Genomic DNA, 21,083 nt, shown 5'->3' with positions numbered 1-21,083 from the left:
TCCAAGAGGTTTCTCGGCTTTTCTATGAGCAGTAGTGGATGGTACAAGAGGGCATGGCTTTAAAGTAATGGGTGGGAAGTTCAAGGGAGATATCAGAGGAAGGTTTTTTACCCAGAGGGTGGTTGGGACATGGAATGCACTGCCTGGGGTGGTGGTGGAGGCAGGTACATTGGTCAAAATCAAGAGATTACTAGATAAGCATATGCAGGAATTTAAAATAGAGGGATATGTGGGAGGAAAGGGTTAGATAGTCTTAGGGCAGGTTTAAAGGTCGGCACAACATTGTGGGCCGAAGGGCCTGTATTGTGCCCTACTGTTCTATGTCTTAAGCTGTGACCATTCCCTATAGGGCCTTTGCAACAGCCGCACCAAGTTTCAGTGCATCCCTCAACGAATGGTCTTTGGAGGGTGCAAGACTGCAACATTCAGAAGTAGACAGCTCCTTGCTGTGGCTGACCAGAGGGCAGCCTTCAGAGCTGATGAATTTCCAGCAGCAGTTGGTGTTTGTCTCTGTGTGTTCATGGGAACAGCTCCTGGAGCATAGGGTAACAACCCAGCTGTACCTTGGCAGAGACTACCATATCCTTATTTAGAGAGCAGATCATGCTTTGGGAAACAGCTAAAAATTGGAGATGCTCATGTTATAGAGCCATAGAGTAATACAGCACAGAAACAGGTCTTTCGGCCCAACTGGTCCATACCAACCAAGACTCCCATCTAAGCTAGTCCCATTTGCCTGCATTTGGCCCATGTCCCTCTCAACCCTTCCTATCCTTGTACGTGTCCAAGTACCTTTTAAATGTTGTTAATGTAGCTGCCTCAACCAATTCCTCTGACAGCTCATTCCATATACCGACCACCCACTGGGTGAAAAAGTTGCCTCTCTGGTTCCTGTTGAATCCCTCCGCTCTCATCTTAAACCTATGCCCACTAGTTCTTGTTTCCCCAACCCTGGGAAAAAGACTATGCACATTCACCCTATCTATGGCCGTCATAACCCTATACACCTCTGTAGGATTAGCCCTCAGTTTCCAACATTACAATGAAAAAAAAAGTCTCAACCGCTTTTCATTACTCAGCCCCTCAAGTCCCAGCAATATCCTCATAAATCTCCTCTGCACTCTTTACAGATTAATGACATCTTTCCTATAAGTAGATATTGGTATTGGTTTATTATTGTCACGTACCGAGGTACAGTGAAAAACCTATCTTGCGTACCGATTGTACAGGTCAATTCATTACACAGTGTAGTTACATTGAGTTAGTACAGAGTGCATTGAAGTAATACAGGTAAAAACAATAACAGTACAGAGTAAAGTGTACATAGAATTTACATTTAAAAGTGTAGAACGATGATAGTAAGGGTAATGAGTAGATCTGTAGAGAGCAGCTTGCAATGAGTCGCCACGCTCTGGCGCCATCTTGCATCTGAAGTAACATAACCAAAACTGAACATAATATTCCAAATGCGGCCTCACCAACATCTTGTAGAACTGCAACATAAAATCTCATCTTCTATACTTAATGCCTTGACTGATGAAGGCCAGCATTCCAAAAGCCACCTCACCACCCTGTCTACGTGCGATGCCACTTTCAGGGAACGATGTACTTGTACTCCAAGGTCCCACTGTTCTGCAACACTCCATGGTGCCCTACCATTCACTGTGAAAGTCCTACCCTAGTTTGACTTTCCAAAATGCAACACCTCACACTTATCTGAATTAAACTCCATTTGCCATTCCTTACAACTGATCAAGATCCCTCTGTAAATCCCGTTAACCATCTTCACTGTCAACACCACCACCTATTTTAGTGTCATCTGCAAACTTACTGACTATGCCTTGTACATTCTCATCCAAATCATTGATGTTGGTGATAAATAGCTGCTGTCTGAGATGCAGTGCTATTCTGCTATAACTTCACTTGACTGGCATCGCACTGGTTCATCACTGAAATGTTTTCCATATTTCATATTTCAAAATGACATTGAGAATGCCACATTAAAAGAGAGACATATTGACTAGTGTAAGGTTGAACTAGCATGTTATATGCAAACTAAAATTGCTACGGTATTAGCATGTTTGAAGTGACAGAAAACTGCGTGAAGCTCTTTTGAGGTCTGTGTTGCTGTGCTGGATTAGCTGTCAGATTCTTTCAAAAATGTGTTGATTGTTAATTATTGCCATTGGGATTGAAAAGTAGTCATTCCTATAGCAGAGAATCATAGAAATATAGAAAAATAAAAGTAGGGGTTGGCTATGCAGCCGTTTGAGCCAGCTCCGTTATTCAGTACAATCATGGCGGATCCATTATTCCAGATGTTAACTATTCCACATATTTGGTAATTGATTTATTCTTGTCACATGTACTGACCTATAATGAAAAGCTTTTGTTTTGTATGTCATGTAGACAGATCATCCCATACGTTGAGGTACAAAAGGAAAAACACTCAGTGAATGTGGAATATAGTGTTGCAGTTACAGAGAAAGTGTAAGTAGACATAAAAGGTGCAAGGGCCATGACAAGGTAGAATGAGAGATCAAGAGTTCATCTTTATTGTATAAGAGCAAAGCTTTAAATTTTTCTCAAATCAAAACAGAAAATACTGGAAATACTCTTCAGGTTAGGCAGCATCTGTGGACAGAGAAATAGAGTTAAAATTTCAGGTGGAAGACTCTTTGTCAGAACTGGGAAGATATGTCACGTATGTAATAGAACAGGATCTTCAATTTTTTTCCTCTCCTTTTCACTCTTATCTGACATGCTAGCTGATGACTTCATTTACTGTTCTTGTGTTGATTGATGCTGCATTTGTATAAGTAACATTGGCTGTAATTCGAAGGCATTTTTTTTTGGCTGAAGTGCTTTGAGATATCCTGAAAATTACAGAGAACTGTCATCAGCACTTTTCACACATTTGTGGTTGGAAACAAACAATATTCCTGGGCCAGATGCCACTTATCCTATGATTCTGAAGAGGTGGAGGAAACCTGCAGGGTACAGGCTGCAGGAACAACATTTATTAAGTTTGTAGTTACTCAAGATTAGAAACTGGCAAATATAAGTGTTTATAACATAAATTGAACCTTGTTAACAATAACTGGAAAGAAATAACAGAAACTATGCTAGGAAGGAAGTTGCATGAGATTCTGCACACTAATGACTTAGTAAGCAATATGAATTTTGGAAAGAGAAACAAAGGACTGCAGATGCTGGAATCTAGATTTAAAAAAACACTATGTTGCTGGAGGAACTCAGCAGGCCAGGCAGCATCCACGGAGAAAAGCAAGCAGTGGACATTTTGGGTCAGGACCCTTCTACAGGACTGAAGGTAGGAGAAGGGGAAGCCCAATATATAGGAAGGAAAAGCAGAGCAGTGATAGGTGGACAAATGAGGGGAGGTGGGGTGGGCACAGGGTGGTGATAGGTAGATGCAGTTAAGAGATAGTGATGGGCAGGTGTGGGGGAGGAGGGGAGAGCAGATCCACCAGGGGATGGGTCAAAGGTAAGGAGAGGAAAAAAGGTGGTAGAAAAAAGAGAGAGAGGCTAGGAAAGGGAAGAAGAGAAGAAGCATGGTGGGTGGGGAAGGGGTGTGGGGACTACTTAAAGTGGGAGAACTCAATCTTCATGCCATTAGGCTGCAAGGTTCCAAGACAGAAAATGAGGTGCGCATTCTCCTGGCAGTGGAGGAGGCTGAGGACTGACATATCAGTGATAGTGTGGGAGGGGGAGTTGAAGTGACTGGCAACGGAGAGATGTAGATCGCAGTTACGGACAGAGCGCAGGTGTTCTACGGAATGGTCACCGAGTCTGCGTTTGGTCTCACCGATGTAGAGGAGGCCACGCTTGGAGCACTGAATGCAGTAGATGATATTAAGGAATTTTAGAAACTTTAAAGTAGACAAATCTTTCACTAAGTATGTTATAAAGTTGCAGCGATATCAGAGGTCTTGCAGAAATCCAAATAAACCAAGATTTTTTAAAATAGCTAATATAAAGTAGAATGTGGAACTTAGTGGAAAATTGGATTAAAAGTACATCAGATTGGGGCAGTGACTGAAGATGCTGATTTGAGTACCATCTCGATCCACATTTGGACTGGATACAGAAACAGAACAGTATGCCAGTATTACAAATGAAGTTGACAAGTGAAATTTTAAAGTCTCAGAACAATCTCCATATGTTTGGGCTCCTCATCAAATATTCTATTTGCTCCTTTCAATTGAAAAATAATCCAAGAGCGAAGTAAACTCAGCATGTCCTAATTCTAATCCTCCTCAGTAAAACAGCTTGGAAGCAGAATTTATCGTTTGGTGATCTGCCACACCGCACTAAAATGGAGAGGTGGCGTGAATGGAGGATGTACACAGAACACTACAGCACAGTACAGGCCCATCAGCCCACAATGTTGTGCCATCATTTTATCCTGCTCTAAGATCTATCTAACCCTTCCCTCCCACATAGCCCCCCATTTTTCTATCATTCATGTGTCTATCTAAGTCTCTTAAATGTCCCTAATGTATCTGCCCCCACAACCTCTGCCGACAGTGTGTTCCACGCACCTACCACTCTCTGTAAAAAAAAAACAACAAACAAACAACTTACCCCTGACATCCCCCTTATATCTTCCTCCAGTCACCTTAAAATTATGCCCCCTCGTGTTAGCCATTGTCGCCCTGGGAAAAAGTCTGACTGTCCACTTGATCTATGCCTCTTATCATCTTGTACACCTCTATCAAGTCACCTCTCATCCTCCTCCTCTCCAAAGAGAAAAGCCCAAGCTCACTCAACCTATCCTCGTAAGACATGCTCTCCAATCTAGGCAGCATCCAGGTAAATCTCCTCTGCACCCTTTCTAAAGCTTCCACATCCTTTCTATAATGAGATGACCAGAACTGAACACAATACTCCAAGTGTGGTCTAACCAGAGTTTGATAGTGCTGCAATATTACCTCGCGGCTCTTGAACTCATTCCCCGACTAGTGAAGGCCAACACGCCATATGCCTTCTTAACAACTCTATCGACCTGCGCGGCAGCCTTGAGGGATCTATGGACGTGGACCCCAAGGTCCCTCTGTTCCGCCACACTGCTAAGAGTCCTGCCATTAACCTTGTATTCTGCCTTCAAATTCAATCTCCCAAAGTGTATCACTTCACACTTATCTGGGTTGAACTCCATCTGCCACTTCTCAGCCCAGCTCTGCATTCTATCAATATCCTGTTGTAATCTACAGCAACCTACACTATCCACAACACCACTAACCTTTGTATCATCAGCAAACTTACTAGCCCACCCTTTCATACCCTCATCCAAGTCATTTATAAAAATGACAAAGAGCAGGGGTCCCAGAACAGATCACTGAGGAACATCACTGGTCACCGACCTCCAGGCAGAATACACTCCATCTACCACCACCGTCTGTCTTCTATGGGCGAGCCAATTCTGAATCCACACAGCCAAGTTTCCCAGGATCCCATGCCCCCTGACTTTCTGAATAAGCTTTACATGAGGAACCTTATCAAAGGCCGTACTAAAGTCCATGTACACCACATCCACTGCTCTACCTTCATCAGTGTGCTTTGTCACATCCTCAAAGAATTTAATCAGGCTCGTGAGGCATGACCTGCCCCTCACAAAGCCTTGCTGACTGTCGCTAATCAGCCTATGCTTCTCCAAATGCCCATAAGTCCTGTCTCTAAGAATCATCTCCAGTAGTTTGCCCACTACTGAAGTAAGACTCACTGGTCTGTAATTCCCAGGGTTATCCCTACTCCCTTTCTTAAACAAAGGAACAACATTTGCCACCCTCCAATCATCTGGCACTACTCCTGTGGCCAGTGAGGACGCAAAGATCATTGCCAAAGGCGCAGCAATCTCTTCCCTCACTTCCCGTAATAACCTTGGATATATCCTGTCCGGCCCAGGAGACTTATCTATCTTAATGTTTTTTCAAAAATTCCAGCACATCCTCTTTCCTCACGTCGACATGCCCTAGCATATCAGCCTGTTGTACACCATCTTCACAAACATCAAGGTCTCTCTCTCTGGTAAATACTGAAGCAAAGTATTCATTAAAGACCTCCCCTACCTCTTCCGACTCCAGGCACATGTTTCCTCTTTTATCCCTGATCAGTCCTAACCTCACTCTAATCATCCTCTTACTTTTCACATACAGTACACGTAGAACGCCTTGGGGTTTTCCTTGATCTTGCTTGCCAAGGACTTCTCATGCCCCCTTCTAGCTCTCTTAAGTCCATTCTTAAGCTCCCTTATGGCTACCTTGTAACTCTCCAGAGCCCTGTCTGATTCATGCTTTCTAAACCTCAGGTAAGCTTCTTTCTTCCTCTTGATGAGATATTCTACATCTCTTGTCAACCACGGTTCCTTCACTCTACCATCCTCACCCTGCCTCAATGGGACAAACCTATCCAGAACCCCATGCAAGTACTCCTTAAACAACCTCCACATTTCCGCTGTGCATTTCCCCAAGAATATCTGTTCCCAATTTACGCTCCCAAGTTCCTGCCGAATAGCATCATAATTCCCCCTCCCCCAGTTAAATACTTTCCCATATTGTCTGCTCCTATCCCTTTCCAAGGCTATGGTAAAGGTCAAGGAGTTATGGCCACTGTCTCCAAAATGCTCTCCCACCGAGAGATCTGAAATCTGATCAGGCTCATTGCCTAGTACCAGGTCCAGTATGGCCTCTCCTCTAGTCTGCCTGTCCATATGCTGTGTCAGGAATCCTTCCTGGACACTCCTAACAAACTCCATCCATTCTATTCCCTTAGTGTAAGGAGGTGCCAATCAATATTAGGGAACTTAAAATCACCCATGACAACAATCCTGTTATTTTTGGACCTTTCCAAAATCTGCCTCCCAATCTGCTCCTCAGCAACTCCGCTGCTATATGGGGGGGGGGGGGGGGGTAGGGGGTCTGTAGAATACTCCCAATAGAGTGATCGCTCTATTCCTGTTTCTGACTTCAGTTAATATTTTGCTTAAGGATATACATCTGATGGATAAATGTTTCATGAAATAATATTAACGTTAACATTGTAAGACTAGGCTCTGGAATGATGAGCAGTAGAATTAATATTGCATTAATACTGCATTACTCCTGGATTGTCTTTCAATGGAAAGGAGCAAATAGAATATTTTGATGTGGTGCCAAATATACGGAGATCGTTCTGAGACTTCAAAAGCTGAGTGGTCACCTGACACTGGGACTACCTGTCATATATTCAGTAGCTGAATTGTTATTTCTACATCCACTTTTAATGCCTATACAACGTTTGATCGAGTGTGGGATATCTGAGGCTCCTTCAAAATTGTACGTTGCTTCAAAGTGAATAATTCTTTAGACAAATCCTTTATTGATCCTACTGGCTGTCTTGTGCACTCACTCTGAGAGTCTCAAAATCCATTTTGTGACAAGTTGGGCCCTACTCCACTGTGAATGTATCAAAATGCTTTATTAACCTAGTTCATTTCCAAGAATCACATTTGGTTCCACTAAAGTTGTTGGACCTAAAGCACAAGTAGTAGTTAGTTCCCTTCATGCTCATGATCTTTTCTTCTTATTCATTCACATGATGTGGATATTACGTCTTTTCCCTGTCATTGGTCTGAGTGACTTGCAAGGCCATCCCAGCACAGAGGGAAGAGTCAACCACATCGTTGGAGTTGCATAAAGCCCAAAGTGAGATTACCTGCCCTAAAGGACATTAGTAAACCAGCCTTGACTTTATAACAATCTGATGCTAGCGTTTTAAGTCCAAATTATTTAATTAAATACATTTATGTTTCCCAGCTGCTGTGCTGAGATTTTAACTTGTCTTTCTGGATCATTTCTCTTGGTTTATTAGTCCACTTATGTAGCCACTTTGCCACACCTCCCTTTGCTGGATATGTACGTCCAAGGCATTATTTCTCTGTATTACATGACGTCTACCATTTATGAGCTGATTTATTTATCTACGTCATGGTTGCCAAAGCCAATTCTGCTAACTTCATAATTCTTGTAAGGTTTAGAAGTAATTTAGGAGTTGGCTTCTAAGTTAAACTATTTTCTTTTTGTCTGGCAGCCATTATATCCTATATTTCTGATCAAAGATGGCTCTCCTATTTAAAGAGGAAGAATTTCTGCATGAATTTTTAAAATTCTGGTCTTTTGCCTGGATAGAATCTTTAATGTCTGTTGTCTTGGCTTTGTTGTTTCACAAAAGTTGTCTGGCTGTCTCTATTGGTATTGGTTTATTATTGTCACTTGTACTGAGGTACAGTGAAAAGCTTGTCTTACAAACCAATCGTACAGGTCAATTCATTACACAGTGCAGTTACATTGAGTAAGTACAGAGTGCTTTGAAGTAGTGCAGGTAAAAACAATAACAGTACTGAGTAAAGTGTCACAGCTACAGAGACAGTGCAGTGCAATAAGGTGCAAGGTCACAACAAGATAGATCGTGAGGTCATAGTCCATCTCATATATCCCTTGTTTTGAGACGTTTCAAAAGCTAGCCACTAAAATAAAGTGATGGAGTCATATCCAGCAATTCTGTGCATGCACTTGCACTAATCCGACACCAAGTCCATTTATGTTCTCCCCACGTAATCACTCAGGGAAATTTAACCGACCAACCCGCAACATCCTCAGGACGTGGAAGGAAAGAAAAGCACCCGGAGGAAAACCGCGCGGTCACAGGGAGAACGTGCAAACTCCACACAGCACGCAAGGTCAGGATTAAACCCGGGTCACTCGAGCTGAGAGGCAGCAGTTGTACCTGCTGCTCCACTGCACTGCCCAGTGCTAATGTGTCAGCTCTCAATGCATGTGAAACGAAAAGAGCAATTTAGTTAAGACCTTTACGAGCCACGTTGAATGCCACACAGAGTACAATCTCACTCTATTGTTATCTCAGACCCTGACAATTTTTTAAAACCTTTATTTATACAGCACAGTAACAGGCCCTTCCAGCCTAATGAGCCCACGCCGCCCAATTACACCCATTTTGTTGGTGGGTGGGGGGGGGGGGGGTCAAGAAGGGAGGCATAGGTGTAGATTTTTTTTGTTTTAGTTAAACAGTGAATTTGTTTAACATCAGACTAAAAACAAACTGGTGCAGCAGTAATGCACCTGGGTAAGAGAAATTGCCTGGGGAAATATTCTGCCAGCTGTGAACCACTGCTGTCATTTTCCCTTAGGAAGAGATGTCAAACTGTGATTCTGAGTAGATGCATTGAAGCAGCAGTTAATAAAGGGAATGAGTCATCCAACCTATTTTCCTTAAATCCTTTCAGTAGTGCTAGCCATTGCGAAGGTGCTTGCAGGGTGATTCAGCAGTCACTCACCTTATTTGATTATTTTGCTTCTGCATCCTGCACAAGGTCATCATCACATGTGTTTCAGTGGTCAGCTAAGCTATCTTCTAGTAAGTATGTAAGCTTTCTCCAGTTATATAATTCACTTTCTTGTCTTACAACTCCTTCGTCGCCTTGCTATTTCCCAACCTCTGTAATCTCCTCCAGCTCTGAGACGTCCAGTTTTGACCTCGTGCATGCATTCCAAGGGTCAATTTACAGTGATCAATTAGCCTACCAACCCATACATCTTTGGGATGTGGGGAAAAAGCCAGAGCACTTGTAGGGAACAATTGTTCCACCATTGTTGGCCCTGGCTCTCGTTGTGTCGGCCTGCTGCTCTGAAGTTTCCTTCCCAAACCTGTCTGCTTATTACCCATCTCTCATTTAGAGGGACATGGGCCAAACACAGGCAAGTGGGACTAGCTCAGATAGACATCTTGGTTGGCATGGATGAGTTGGGCTGGAGGACCCTCTTGTGCAGTATAACTATGACTCATCCATTAATGCTTCTTAAAACCTGGTTCTTAGCAAAGCCATTACTTATCTGACTGTCCTTCCTTGCTTGGCTCATTTTCAAATTTTCTTGGCTAAGCATCTTTGTGAAGGACATTGGGACATTAAAGGTGCTATATAAATGTAAGTCATTGCTGTTCTTGACATTTAGCTGCTCTGTTTCTGTTATATTTTACCTTTTTTGTTGAGGTAGATGCAGTATCTGTTCTCTTGCCTTTTCCCACATAGTTGACTTAGCCTTTGTTAGAAAGAGCAGGTAATGCCTCTTCACTTTTCCCCGAGTCAAGAGATTTTAGTTCCAGAAACCTGCGGCAATGAGGTATGTCTAAGTTTAATTTATGTGGGGCACTGGTGCCACTGGCAAGGTCGACATTAATTGCCCATTCCAATAGTCCTGGAAAAGATGATAGTGGGCTGTCCTCTTGAATTGTGGCAATCCATAGGTTTTGCAATGACCCAGTAGATCGAAGGGCCTGTTTCTGTGGTGTATGACTCTTATTTCCATATTTTCTTAGGATGTAGAAAGAGGCCATTCAGCCCTTTGAGTTAATGCTGACTCACAGAGCAATGCCATTACCCCACTAATTTTCCCTAATAATCTCTCCACATTTCTTTCAATTTGACCACCCACATTACGTATGGGGCAAGTGCAGGTTCCAGTTTATTGTCATGGGCATGCATACCCAGGGTATAACAGCCATGAAAATTGGCTTTTTTTTTTGCAGCAGCAGCACCACAGTACATTCATTACGAGCAAGACAAAGATAAATTACATAAACTTAAATTAACATAAATTGTACATAACTTACACAATACAATAAACAAAAAAAGTGGCCTATTAACCTACCAACCCATGCGCCTTTGGGATGTGGGAGGAAGCCATAATACTTGTAGGAAACCCACATGATCACAGTGAGAACATGCAAACTCCTTGCAACCAACACTGGAAGTCTGGATTGAATTGGTTCACTGGAGTTGTTCAGCAGCAATGTGTCACTGTGCATCCCTGAGATCCATTCTGGTTGAAGTGTTAAATATGTTCTGACTGCCATCTTAAAAGATCCCATGACATTATTTTGAAGTGGAGAGGAATTTTCTTTAGTGTCCAAGCTACTTTTTGGCCCTCCACTAGTATCACTTAAAATAGCTTATCTCGTTATTATGTTTGTGAGACTACGAGGTGCCAAATAGGCTGCCGCAGTGCATTTTGAAGTGACTATGTTGCAAAGATGCCTGTAAAGTGCTTTGGGATGTCCGAGGCAATGAAAGACACTATACAAAGCTTCCTCACCTGTAAGCCTAGTATGTCAATTATCAGCTTCCTCTCATTAAAAACATTCCCACTTTTGTCTTTGGCGTCTTGAACTGTTCCAACCAACAACACAAGCTGCAGAAGCAGCATCTTGTCTGTCAATTAACAGTTGAAGATTTATCACTTTCTTCCTCTGTTTTCTGGCCTTGTCTCCCTTTTGCTCTTGTATCACCTCTTCCTAGCTTTAAGTGAGATGATTTTTGCATATTTTCCACCAGCATTCGAAAGAAAATCCTGATAACCGTGAGCTAATTTGAACCTACTGATGAAACTGGTTAACTCTCCCCTCAGGAAACTTAGAGGATCAGGTATACACAATGTGGCATTAAAGCCATCTTTTGTGATTGGCAAATTTGGCTAAAATTACCCTCACTGATGAATGTGTTGTTTCCTGAAATTTTGCCTTATTGCTTAAGACTGGGACAGTAGATAGCATGGTTTGGAGAATTGGGGGAAAGAGTTCCAATAGTTATTTCGATGCATGGACTTGCTTGTGAGAAGATTGGTACTTATTTAGTCCAGGCTATTGCCAAATTATTTAATGAGTTGAATGTCGGACCTCCTCTTCTGTATTTCTGTTGCAAAGGTTTATTGTACCACCCATGAAGAGGATTGGGAATATAAGGCTGCTGCAATATCTTGGACCTCTCCAATCAGTTCCTGTTGTGTATCATTCGGGGTACTTAACACTGTGTCAAAAATATAAATAGTTCTAATGGCCTGGTGCTCCTCTCAGGTTCTGAACAAGTCGGTCAGTCTTCAGCTGAGGTTTTCATTTCACTTGAGGGATCTGGCTATCACCAACAAGCTTGGTAATTAATGCTCATCCATTCTGGAACATAGAAAAGTACAGCACAGGAACAGGCCCTTTGGTCTATGATGTTGTGTCGAACTAATTAAACTAGTAATTAAATGCCTAACTAAACTAATCCCTTCTGCCTCTACGATGTCCATATCCCCCCCCATTCTCTGCATATTCAAGTGCCTATCTAAGAGCTTCTTATGCCTAATCATCAATTATAATTGATGATCTTCAACAGTTGCCTCTTTAAAAGGAATGAGCATTGGTCTACCTTGTCTGAGGATTCTAAAACTGGACTGAACTGAAAATCTGCTCCACTTGGTGTCTTGGGGAAAAGCTGCAATCACCAGTTTGTGCTACAGATGCTTTTTAGTGTTTCCTTGAGTAATAATCTCATAATTTGACTCCACCATGACTCATAGACCACAGTTGGGGTCTTGATTTTTTTTCTACCCTCATGTGATAGGGCACTAGGGAGCGTATGGAACAGAGGGACCTAGGAGTACAAGTGCGTAGTTCATTGAAAGCAGCATCACAGGGTGGTGAAAAAGGTATTTAGCACGCTGGCCTTCATCAGTCAGGGCATTGAGGACAGGAGTTGGAACATTATGTTGCAGTTGCACAAGTCGCACTTGGAGCACTGTGTACAGTTTTGGTCACCCTGTTGTAAGAAAGACGTGGTTAAACTGGAGAAAGAGTGCAGAAAAGATTTACGAGGATGTTGCCAGGACTAGAGGGCCTGAGTTGGAGGGAGAGGTTGGCTAGGCTAGGTCTTTATTCCTTGGAGTGTAGGCAAATTAGGGGTAATCTTACAGAAGTTTATAAAATCATGAGGGACATAGATAAGGTGGATGGTAGCAATCTTTTCCCCAGGGGAGGGGAGTCCAAAACTGGGGGGCATAGGTTTAGGATGGGAGGGGAAGGATTGAAAAGGGACTTGAGGGCTTTTTTTTACAGTGTGGTGACTATATGGAACGAGCTATCAGAGGAAGTGGTTGAGGCAGGTACAATAGAATCTTTTAAGAAGCACTTGGATAGGTACATGCAGGGTTGGAGCTTAGAGGGATATGGACAGAAGGCAGGAAATTGTGACTAGATGGGTGGGCGCCATGATTGACATGGACTCATTGGGCCGAAGGGCCTCTATCCGTGTTGTCTTGCTCTATGACTATGGCTCATTACTATCATCTTGGTCAAAAAACAAACTGCTGGAAGAACTCAGTGGATCAGGCAGCACCTGGGGAGGGAAATGGACAGTCAATGTTTCAGGTTGAGACCCTTCATCTGGACCTCGACCTGAAACATTGACTGTCATTTTCATCTGTTTGTTTCAAATTCCTAGCCACTGAGAGGGTGGTTAAGAGTCAACCCTTTGCAATGGGACGGAGTCACATTTACACTATACCTGTTTCTTTCTATAAAGAAGATTCATAAATATTTGGGTTTTTCCAAAATAATATATTATCTTTTTTTTTATTACTTAAAATGGTGAAATTTGAGCTCCTTTTCTTCTCGATTAAGTGCCCAAATCTCTGGATACTATCCACTGCGGTATTACACCCCCATTCAATACCCTGAACATTTGCTTTCTCCTTCATCAGAACACTATGGCTATAGTATGTTGCATCTACAAAATTCACTGCAGTATATTGTCAGGGCTTTGGTGACCTTGCTTCCTTGATCTACACCATCTAGATGGACAAGGGAAACGGAGGTATTAGAACGCCACCACCTGCAAATCCCCTTCCAACTTGCACACTATATTGATTTGGATAAATATTACCATTCCTTCAATGCTGATAGCTCAGAATCCTCAAGCTGCCCACTTAATACTGAGAGGGTAGCTTCACAAGGCTCACCATTACCTTCTCCAGGGCAATTAAGGATTGGCATTAAATGGTGGCCTTGCCATCAACACACATACCCCATGAGTTTTGTTTTATAATAAAAATGCTGTGTTTACTTATTAACAGTGTGTCTACCAATGAGGGAGATGGGCTAGGGCTGATGGCTGTTGTGCACCAAACAAAATCAGTTTACCCAAAAAATGAAGTCTGTTTAAAGGGAGGAGCAAACGGAAAGTTTAGCAACTGATCTCCATAAGCTTTCCTCAAAAAATCAGTGAGTGGAGTTGAATCAAATAATATAAATCAATTCACCCTCAGTCACTTGGAACAGTATGGTCATCAAGTTTGACTGATGGGGGGATTTACCCAGCTTTGTTTGCGTTGACTATAGGATTATGTACAGCCTGGGGGTGGGGGGCGAAATTACCTAGCTGCCTTCCTGAACTGATTGCTCCAAAATTTAGTCTGGTCTGAATAAAAGGGGATAATTTTGTTTGTGTGTCACTTGCAAGACAAAAATCCAGCTTCACTTATGTCAAACAGAATTTGAGGTTAATGCTGTTTTTGTTGATGGATATCACATTCATCACAGGCTGACAGGCCTGAATTCTTTTTTGTACATGATATTTTGGACATTTACAGTTGGCACTGCAATGGATTTTTAAATCCAGTAGTAAGTTTGATGCACAGTGAGACTGGCTCAGTGACATATAGTGATGCAAAAGATAGACACGTTGATTTAGGTTCTCATTTAGAGGGCTGGTTTGATCTTGAACCTTACTCGCATTGATTGCGATTAATCATACCATGAATTTTTGTATTACTATTTATAATAATGCTGTTGGTTCAGTGTATATGAATTCTAATTGTAGGATTTGCTAACATTCCTACATGATATGACTACTCTTTACTTGTACCGTTCAAAATGCTAATCTTGTGCACCTTTTATAATTTAAGATGATTTGAGGCACATGGGATCTATGGTCAATTGGATTCAAAATTGGCTTGGTCATAGAAGATGGAGGGTAGTGGTGGATGGGTGTTGTTCTGACTGGAGGTTTGTGACCAGTGGTGTTCTGCAGGGATCAGTGCTGAGGCCTCTGTTTTGTGACGTATATAAATGACTTGGACAAGAATGTAGGTTGGCTGATTAGTAGGTGTGCAGATGATACAAAAAACGGTGCAGTTATAGATAGTGAAGGATACAAGAGGGTATAGATCAGTTGGAAATATGAGTGGACAAATGGCAGATGGAGTTTAATCCAGACAAGTTCGAGGTGTTGCACTTTGGGAGGGCCAACGTAAGAGGAAAGTTTACAGTTAAATGGCAGGACACCTAAGAGCATTGATGTACAGAGGGTTCTTGGGGTGCAAGTCCATAGCTCCCTTAAAGTAGCAACACAAGTAGATAGGGTGGTAAAGAAGGTTTGTGGCGTAATTGCCTTTATTGGTCAGGGCACTGAGTATAAAAGTTATTGTCATGTTGCAACTCCATAACACTTTGGTTAGGCCACATTTGGAGTATTGTGTGCAGTTCTGGTGGTTGCATTACAGGATGGATGTGGAGGCTTTGGAGAGGTTGCAGAGAGGTTCACCAGGATGTTGCCTGGATTAGAGAGTATCAGCTATAAAGAGATGTTGGATGATATTGAAATTGTTTTCTCTGGAGTATCGGAGGCTGAGGGGAGCCTGATAGAAGCGCATAAAATTATGAGGGACATAGAGTAAATAGCCTGAGTCTTTTTTCTCCAGGTGGTAATGCCCAATACTACAGGGAATAGATTTACGGTGAGCGGGGTAAAGCTTAACGAAGGTTTGCGAGGCAGGTTTTGTCACACCGAGAATGATATGTGCCTGGAACACATTACAAGGGGAGGTGGTAGAAGCAGGTACGATAGCAATATTTAAGAGGCATTTAGACAGACACGTGAACAGACAGGGAATGGAGAGATATGGACCATGTGCAGGCAAATTGGATTAATTTAAATTGGCATCATGGTTGGAACAGACATCATGGGTTTAAGGGATTGTTCATGTACTGTATTGTTCCATGATCTATGACTGTTTGGATACGGTTGCCATAAATTTTTCAGATACTGTTGTAGCCTTCTATACTTTGCCATTATGATAATTCATTTATGTGAAAGAATTGACATGGCCTGATGATGTCTAATAGTCTATTTAAAGCATCTCGCTGCATTAGAATTATTGTTTTATCCTTGAACTTTTGTAGTCCTGATAAGGAATGTGAATGATTTCCAAAAAGTACTGGGAGGTTGTTGGAGCAAGGTGATGTGGAGTATTTGGGGGAGTTGATATAATTTGATTTGCCAAGAATGGTCGAGTTGGGTCATCAAATTCCTTACTTCTAAGTGTTTAATCTCTGTGGTGGATGCCTGGAATGCGTTGCCTGATAGGGTGGTGGAGGCAGATTTAGTGGGGGCTTTTAAGAGGGGCTTGGATGGGCACATGAATGAGAGGAAAATGGAGGAATTTGGGCATTCTGTAGGTAGGAGGGATTGGCTATGTCAGCACAACATTGAGGGCTGAAGGGCCTGTATTGTGGTGTACTGTTCCATGTTCTATGTTCTGTGCACTAGTAAATTTTAAAAAAATAATTGGTAAGTTTTTAAAAAGTTGGCCAAGTGTTTTATTAATAAAAAAATGGACAAGTTGTTGTGGGAAGGACAAAAGAATGGAAATTAGCAGGGTTCTTAGCATTTGTGGAGGTGATTAAAATGCATTAATCACTTTCTGGCCATGTTATTTGTAAGTTGGGGCAATGGCCCAGAATGCTGTTTGGATTTTAAAAATTGCCTGCGATATTTGTGATGTCTCTGATCTCCTTCAGCCAATGGCTGAGTGCAAATATACTACAAGAATTGAAGTACAGAAACTTTTAAGAATAACATCACATACTGCTGGGGAAAAAAATCTACAGATCAGGCAGCTTATGTGGAAAGAAAATCAGCATTAACTTTTCACAGTATTAATGACCTGACCACGTGCTGGCCCGGACTCGCTTCCACTGCCACGTGGCCTTCCTGGGCACTTGCCTCTGCCGCCATCTTGTGCTACATGGCTTCCAGCTTCGCTTCCAGGCCTCATTGTTTGGCCCCAACAAGGATCAGCTTACTACATCTTACCTCCTCCCCGCCCCCCCCCCCCCCCAACACCTATCTCCCGCCGCTCACCTGGACTCGCCGCTCACCTGGACTCGCCGCTCACCTGGACTCGCCGCTCACCTGGACTCGCCGCTCACCTGGACTCGCCGCTCACCTGGACTCGCCGCTCACCTGGACTCGCCGCTCACCTGGACTCGCCGCTCACCTGGACTCTCCTCTCAACTGAATTTACCTATCACCTGCATGCGTGTGCTCCTCCCCCTCCCTCCACCTTCTTATTCTAGCTTCTGCCCTCTTCCTTTCCAGTCCCGATGAAGGGTCTCGGCCCGACTCTATATTTCCCTCCGTGGATGCTGCCCGACCTGCTGAGCTCCCCCAGCATCTGCACTTCTTTGCTCTTTGATTATGGAAACCTTCATCTACGCAAATGGTTCAAAGAACACTAATCAAGCCCAAAAAGAACCCCACACCTTTTGTTTTTAAAAGTACTTTATTTCATGGAGATTTCTGAATGTGGCAGCGACCTTTTGGTTCATAAAGGATTGTTTGTTTCCCCACTTAATGGTTTACAGCAATTCTGCCAGGTCATTGTGACATTTTGGCTTGAGCTCTCCTGTGCATCTCTTTTTTTACAGAATGGCTTGTTTGTGGTAATATATTGGGAATTTGCCTAAACAATGGTTGATAGAACATTACTGCAGTCAGGAGGAGAAAGCAAGTTAAAGGTGAAAGACAAGTATTTGTGAACATAAAGGAACAGTTTTTTGCATGACAAGCAATACACATTGCTAGACAGATTGACTGTTTGCTTTAGAATTTACTCTTTTGTTAACTCGCCTGTGTCATGTCCTGGAGGCACAGGAGACTGCAGTTGCTGGAATCTGGAGAGACACAAAATGCTGGAGGAACTCAGTGGGTCAGGCAGCACCTATGAAGGGAAATGGACAGTCGACATGTCGGGTCAAGATGAGACCCTTCATCAGGACTGAAAGAAAGAGGAGAGGTGGTCAGTATAAAAAATGTTGGGGGGGGGGAGAAGGGTGGAGCAAGAGCTAGCAGGCAATGGGTGGATCCAGGATCTAAGTGGGGGGGGGGGTGTTGATAGGGGGAGGTGGCAGAGGGCTGAAGATGATGGAATCTGATAGGACAAGAAGGTGAACCATGGAATAAAGATAGGTGGGGAGGGCAGAGGGGATTAGTGGGGGCGGGGGACCATGGGAGGAGCGTGTGGGTGATGGGGAGAGGGTGAGGGAGGGGCAAGGGACATGGTGATAGGGGCCAGGTGGATCAGGGGGAAAAGAGAAAAGGGTTAGAGGGAGAGCAGTTACTGGAAGTTGGAGAATTCAGTGTTCATGCTGCCAGGTTGTAGACTACCCAGGTAGAATATGAGGTGCTGATCCTCCAGTTTGCACATAGCCTCAACTTGGCAATGGAAGAGGCCAAGGGCAGACATGTCAGTGTGAGAATGGGGAGGAGAATTAAAATGGTTGGCAACTGGGAGATCCAGACGGCCAAGATAGATGAGTGAACTTGCTCGTCGAGGCAGTCACATCCAATTGTGTCACACTCATCACTGCTTTGCTTGCTGAACTATATTGGGTCCCAGTCCAGCGCACTTTAAAATTCTTAGTCTTGATCTTGTTTCTGCTTGATCTTGCCTGTTCTTGTTCTCAGCAGCCCCCTCCAGTCATACAACCTTCTGGAAACTCTAGGTTCCTCCAAGTCTCTTGTACGTCCTACATTTTCTTTGCCCCACCATTGTCAACTGGAGCCCAAAGCTCTGCGTGTCTTTCCCTAAACCTGTTCAAGCCTCATGTTCTTCAAATCTCTGATAAAACATGTTAAGTAGTCCACAATCTCCTCCTCTATCCTGGTGTCAGATTTGTACCCTTGAGATGATTTGGGGCTTTTTACTATCTTTAAGGAATCTGCAAAATGGCTGTATTTTCTATATCCATTAACAATGTGAAAAAGAGCAAAAAGTTAAGGGAGGCAGCACTGTGCTGGGCTGGTCCCAGAGTTTGGGGAAAGCTGAGAGTCATCCCTCGAAAATGCTTGCAGCAACTCCCAAGAATGCTTGGGGCTCAGCTGGATAGAGAGTAATGATTGGATGGTAGAACAGTGCCTGACCTCTGCACTTTTCAGTTGATGTCCATGGCACTGCCTCTCAGCTCTTTGTCAGCCTGACCTCTGTCCCTGAAGTAATGTGCAGCGTAAGTTCCTCAGATGCAACACCTAATGGTTTTCGTAATTACAGATGGGCCTTCTGAGTACTGGCCCCTGTGCTTCTGAATGCTCGTCATTCAAAGAAGAAACTTTCAGCTTCAAAGCAAATAATGGTTCCATTTTCATATTGTAAAAGAATTTGTCAATAGTAGAAAAGGCTAACAAACTCAAAAACTGGACCATTATTACAGAATTTTGGATTAAGCATCCAATGACAACAGGATGAACATTTGAAGCAGGTTATTTGACTGGTACAAGGAAAAGTTCCTTTCTACTAAAGTCAAAAGCTCTGTGGTGAACATTCATTATGTCCAACAACATGCTTACGACCTTCCCAAGTTGTACCTTGTGGAGCTACACTTTACGGACCTTGCCCGACAGTGTTTTCACTCATTCATCAGACTTGACTAACATTGGCAAGACTGGAAATAGTTGCTTGACACTGGAAGCCCTTAGGAAGGCATTGCTTTGGATTAGAAAGTATCAGCTGTAAAGAGAGGTTGGACAAACTTGGATCATTTTCTCTGGAGCATCAAAGACCTAATAGAAGTATATAAAATTATGAGAGGATTAGATAGGGTAGATTGTTTTTCCCAAGGTGGAAATGTCAAACACTAGAAGACGTAGAGTAATACAGCACAGAAACAGGCACTCCAGCCCAACTGGCCCATGCTGACCAAGATGCCCATCTAAGCTAGTCCCATTTGCCTGTGTTTGGCCCATATCCCTCCAAACCTTTCATCCAAATCTCTTTTAAATATTGTTACAATACCTGTTTCAACCACTTCCTCTGGCAGCTCATGCATATATGCACCACCCTCTATGTGAAGAAGTTGCTTCTCAAATCCCTTTTCCCTCTCCCTGAGCTTTAAGGCTAGAGAGAGAAAGTTGAAGGGAGTTTTATGAGGCAAATTTTTTTCTACACAGAGTGGTAGGTGCCTGGAATTTGCTGCCGAGGGAAGTGGTGGAAGCAGATACAGTAGAAATGTTTAAAAGGCATTTAGACAGGCACATGAACAGGCAGGGAATGGAGCGCTATGGATCATGTGCAGGCAGATGGGATTGGTGTAAATTGGCATCATGGTCAGCACAGACATCATGGGCTGAAGGCCCTATTGCTGTGCTGTACTGTTCTATGAAATACCTCCTTCCATGTATGGAAGGTGCTTTCACAGTGTTGTTAGATAGGGCTTCAGGTTTTGTTTTTACTTAGGGCAGGCGAGAAAAAAGTAACCAAGTCAGAATAATGTGACTTGGAGAGGAACCTGGCAGAGAAGGCATTCTTGTGTACCTTTTGCTGTTGTCCTTTTAAGCAGTGGGGGTCATTTCTATGGCTGGTGCGATCCTACAAATTTATCACTATTGTCCTTGCCTACTTCCATTTAATCTCCAGATTACGTGGGCCTCTGTATCTCCCTCTGCAACTGGATCCTCACCTTCCTTATGGGGAGACCACAGTCAGTGAAGATCAGTAGTAACATCTCCTCCTCGCTGACGATCAACACAGGCGCACCTCAAGGATGCATGGTTAGTCCACTGTTCTACTCTCTCTACACTCAGGACTGTGTGGCTAGGCACAGCTCAAACACCATCTATAAATTCGCTGATGACACCACTGTTGGCAGAATCTCAGATGGCGACGAAGAGGCATACAGAAGTGAGAGAGTGGCTGGTTGAGTGGTGTCTCAAAAAAAACCTCGCACTCAACATCAGCAAGACTACGGAATTGATTGTGGACTTCAGGAAGGGGAAGTCGGGAGAACACACACCAGTCTTCATTGAGAGGTCAGCTGCGGAAAGGGTGATCAGCTTCAAGTTCCTGGGTGTCAACATCTCAGAGGATCTAACCTGGGCCCAACACATTGATGTAATCATGAAGACACACCAGCAGCTT

General features: G+C 43.2%; 1 protein-coding gene across 3 annotated transcripts in view; it reads left to right on the top strand.

The window, feature by feature from the left end:
- Nucleotides 1-21,083, top strand: part of LOC127571043 (5'-AMP-activated protein kinase subunit gamma-2-like) — a 388,107-nt gene that overhangs the window by 32,437 nt on the left and 334,587 nt on the right. The gene's annotated exons all lie outside the window — the stretch shown is intronic.

This window comes from Pristis pectinata, chromosome 5 (genome assembly GCF_009764475.1).
Source record: "Pristis pectinata isolate sPriPec2 chromosome 5, sPriPec2.1.pri, whole genome shotgun sequence".
NCBI classification, from domain to species: domain Eukaryota; kingdom Metazoa; phylum Chordata; class Chondrichthyes; order Rhinopristiformes; family Pristidae; genus Pristis; species Pristis pectinata.
This window is presented reverse-complemented; position numbering and strand designations above follow the sequence as displayed.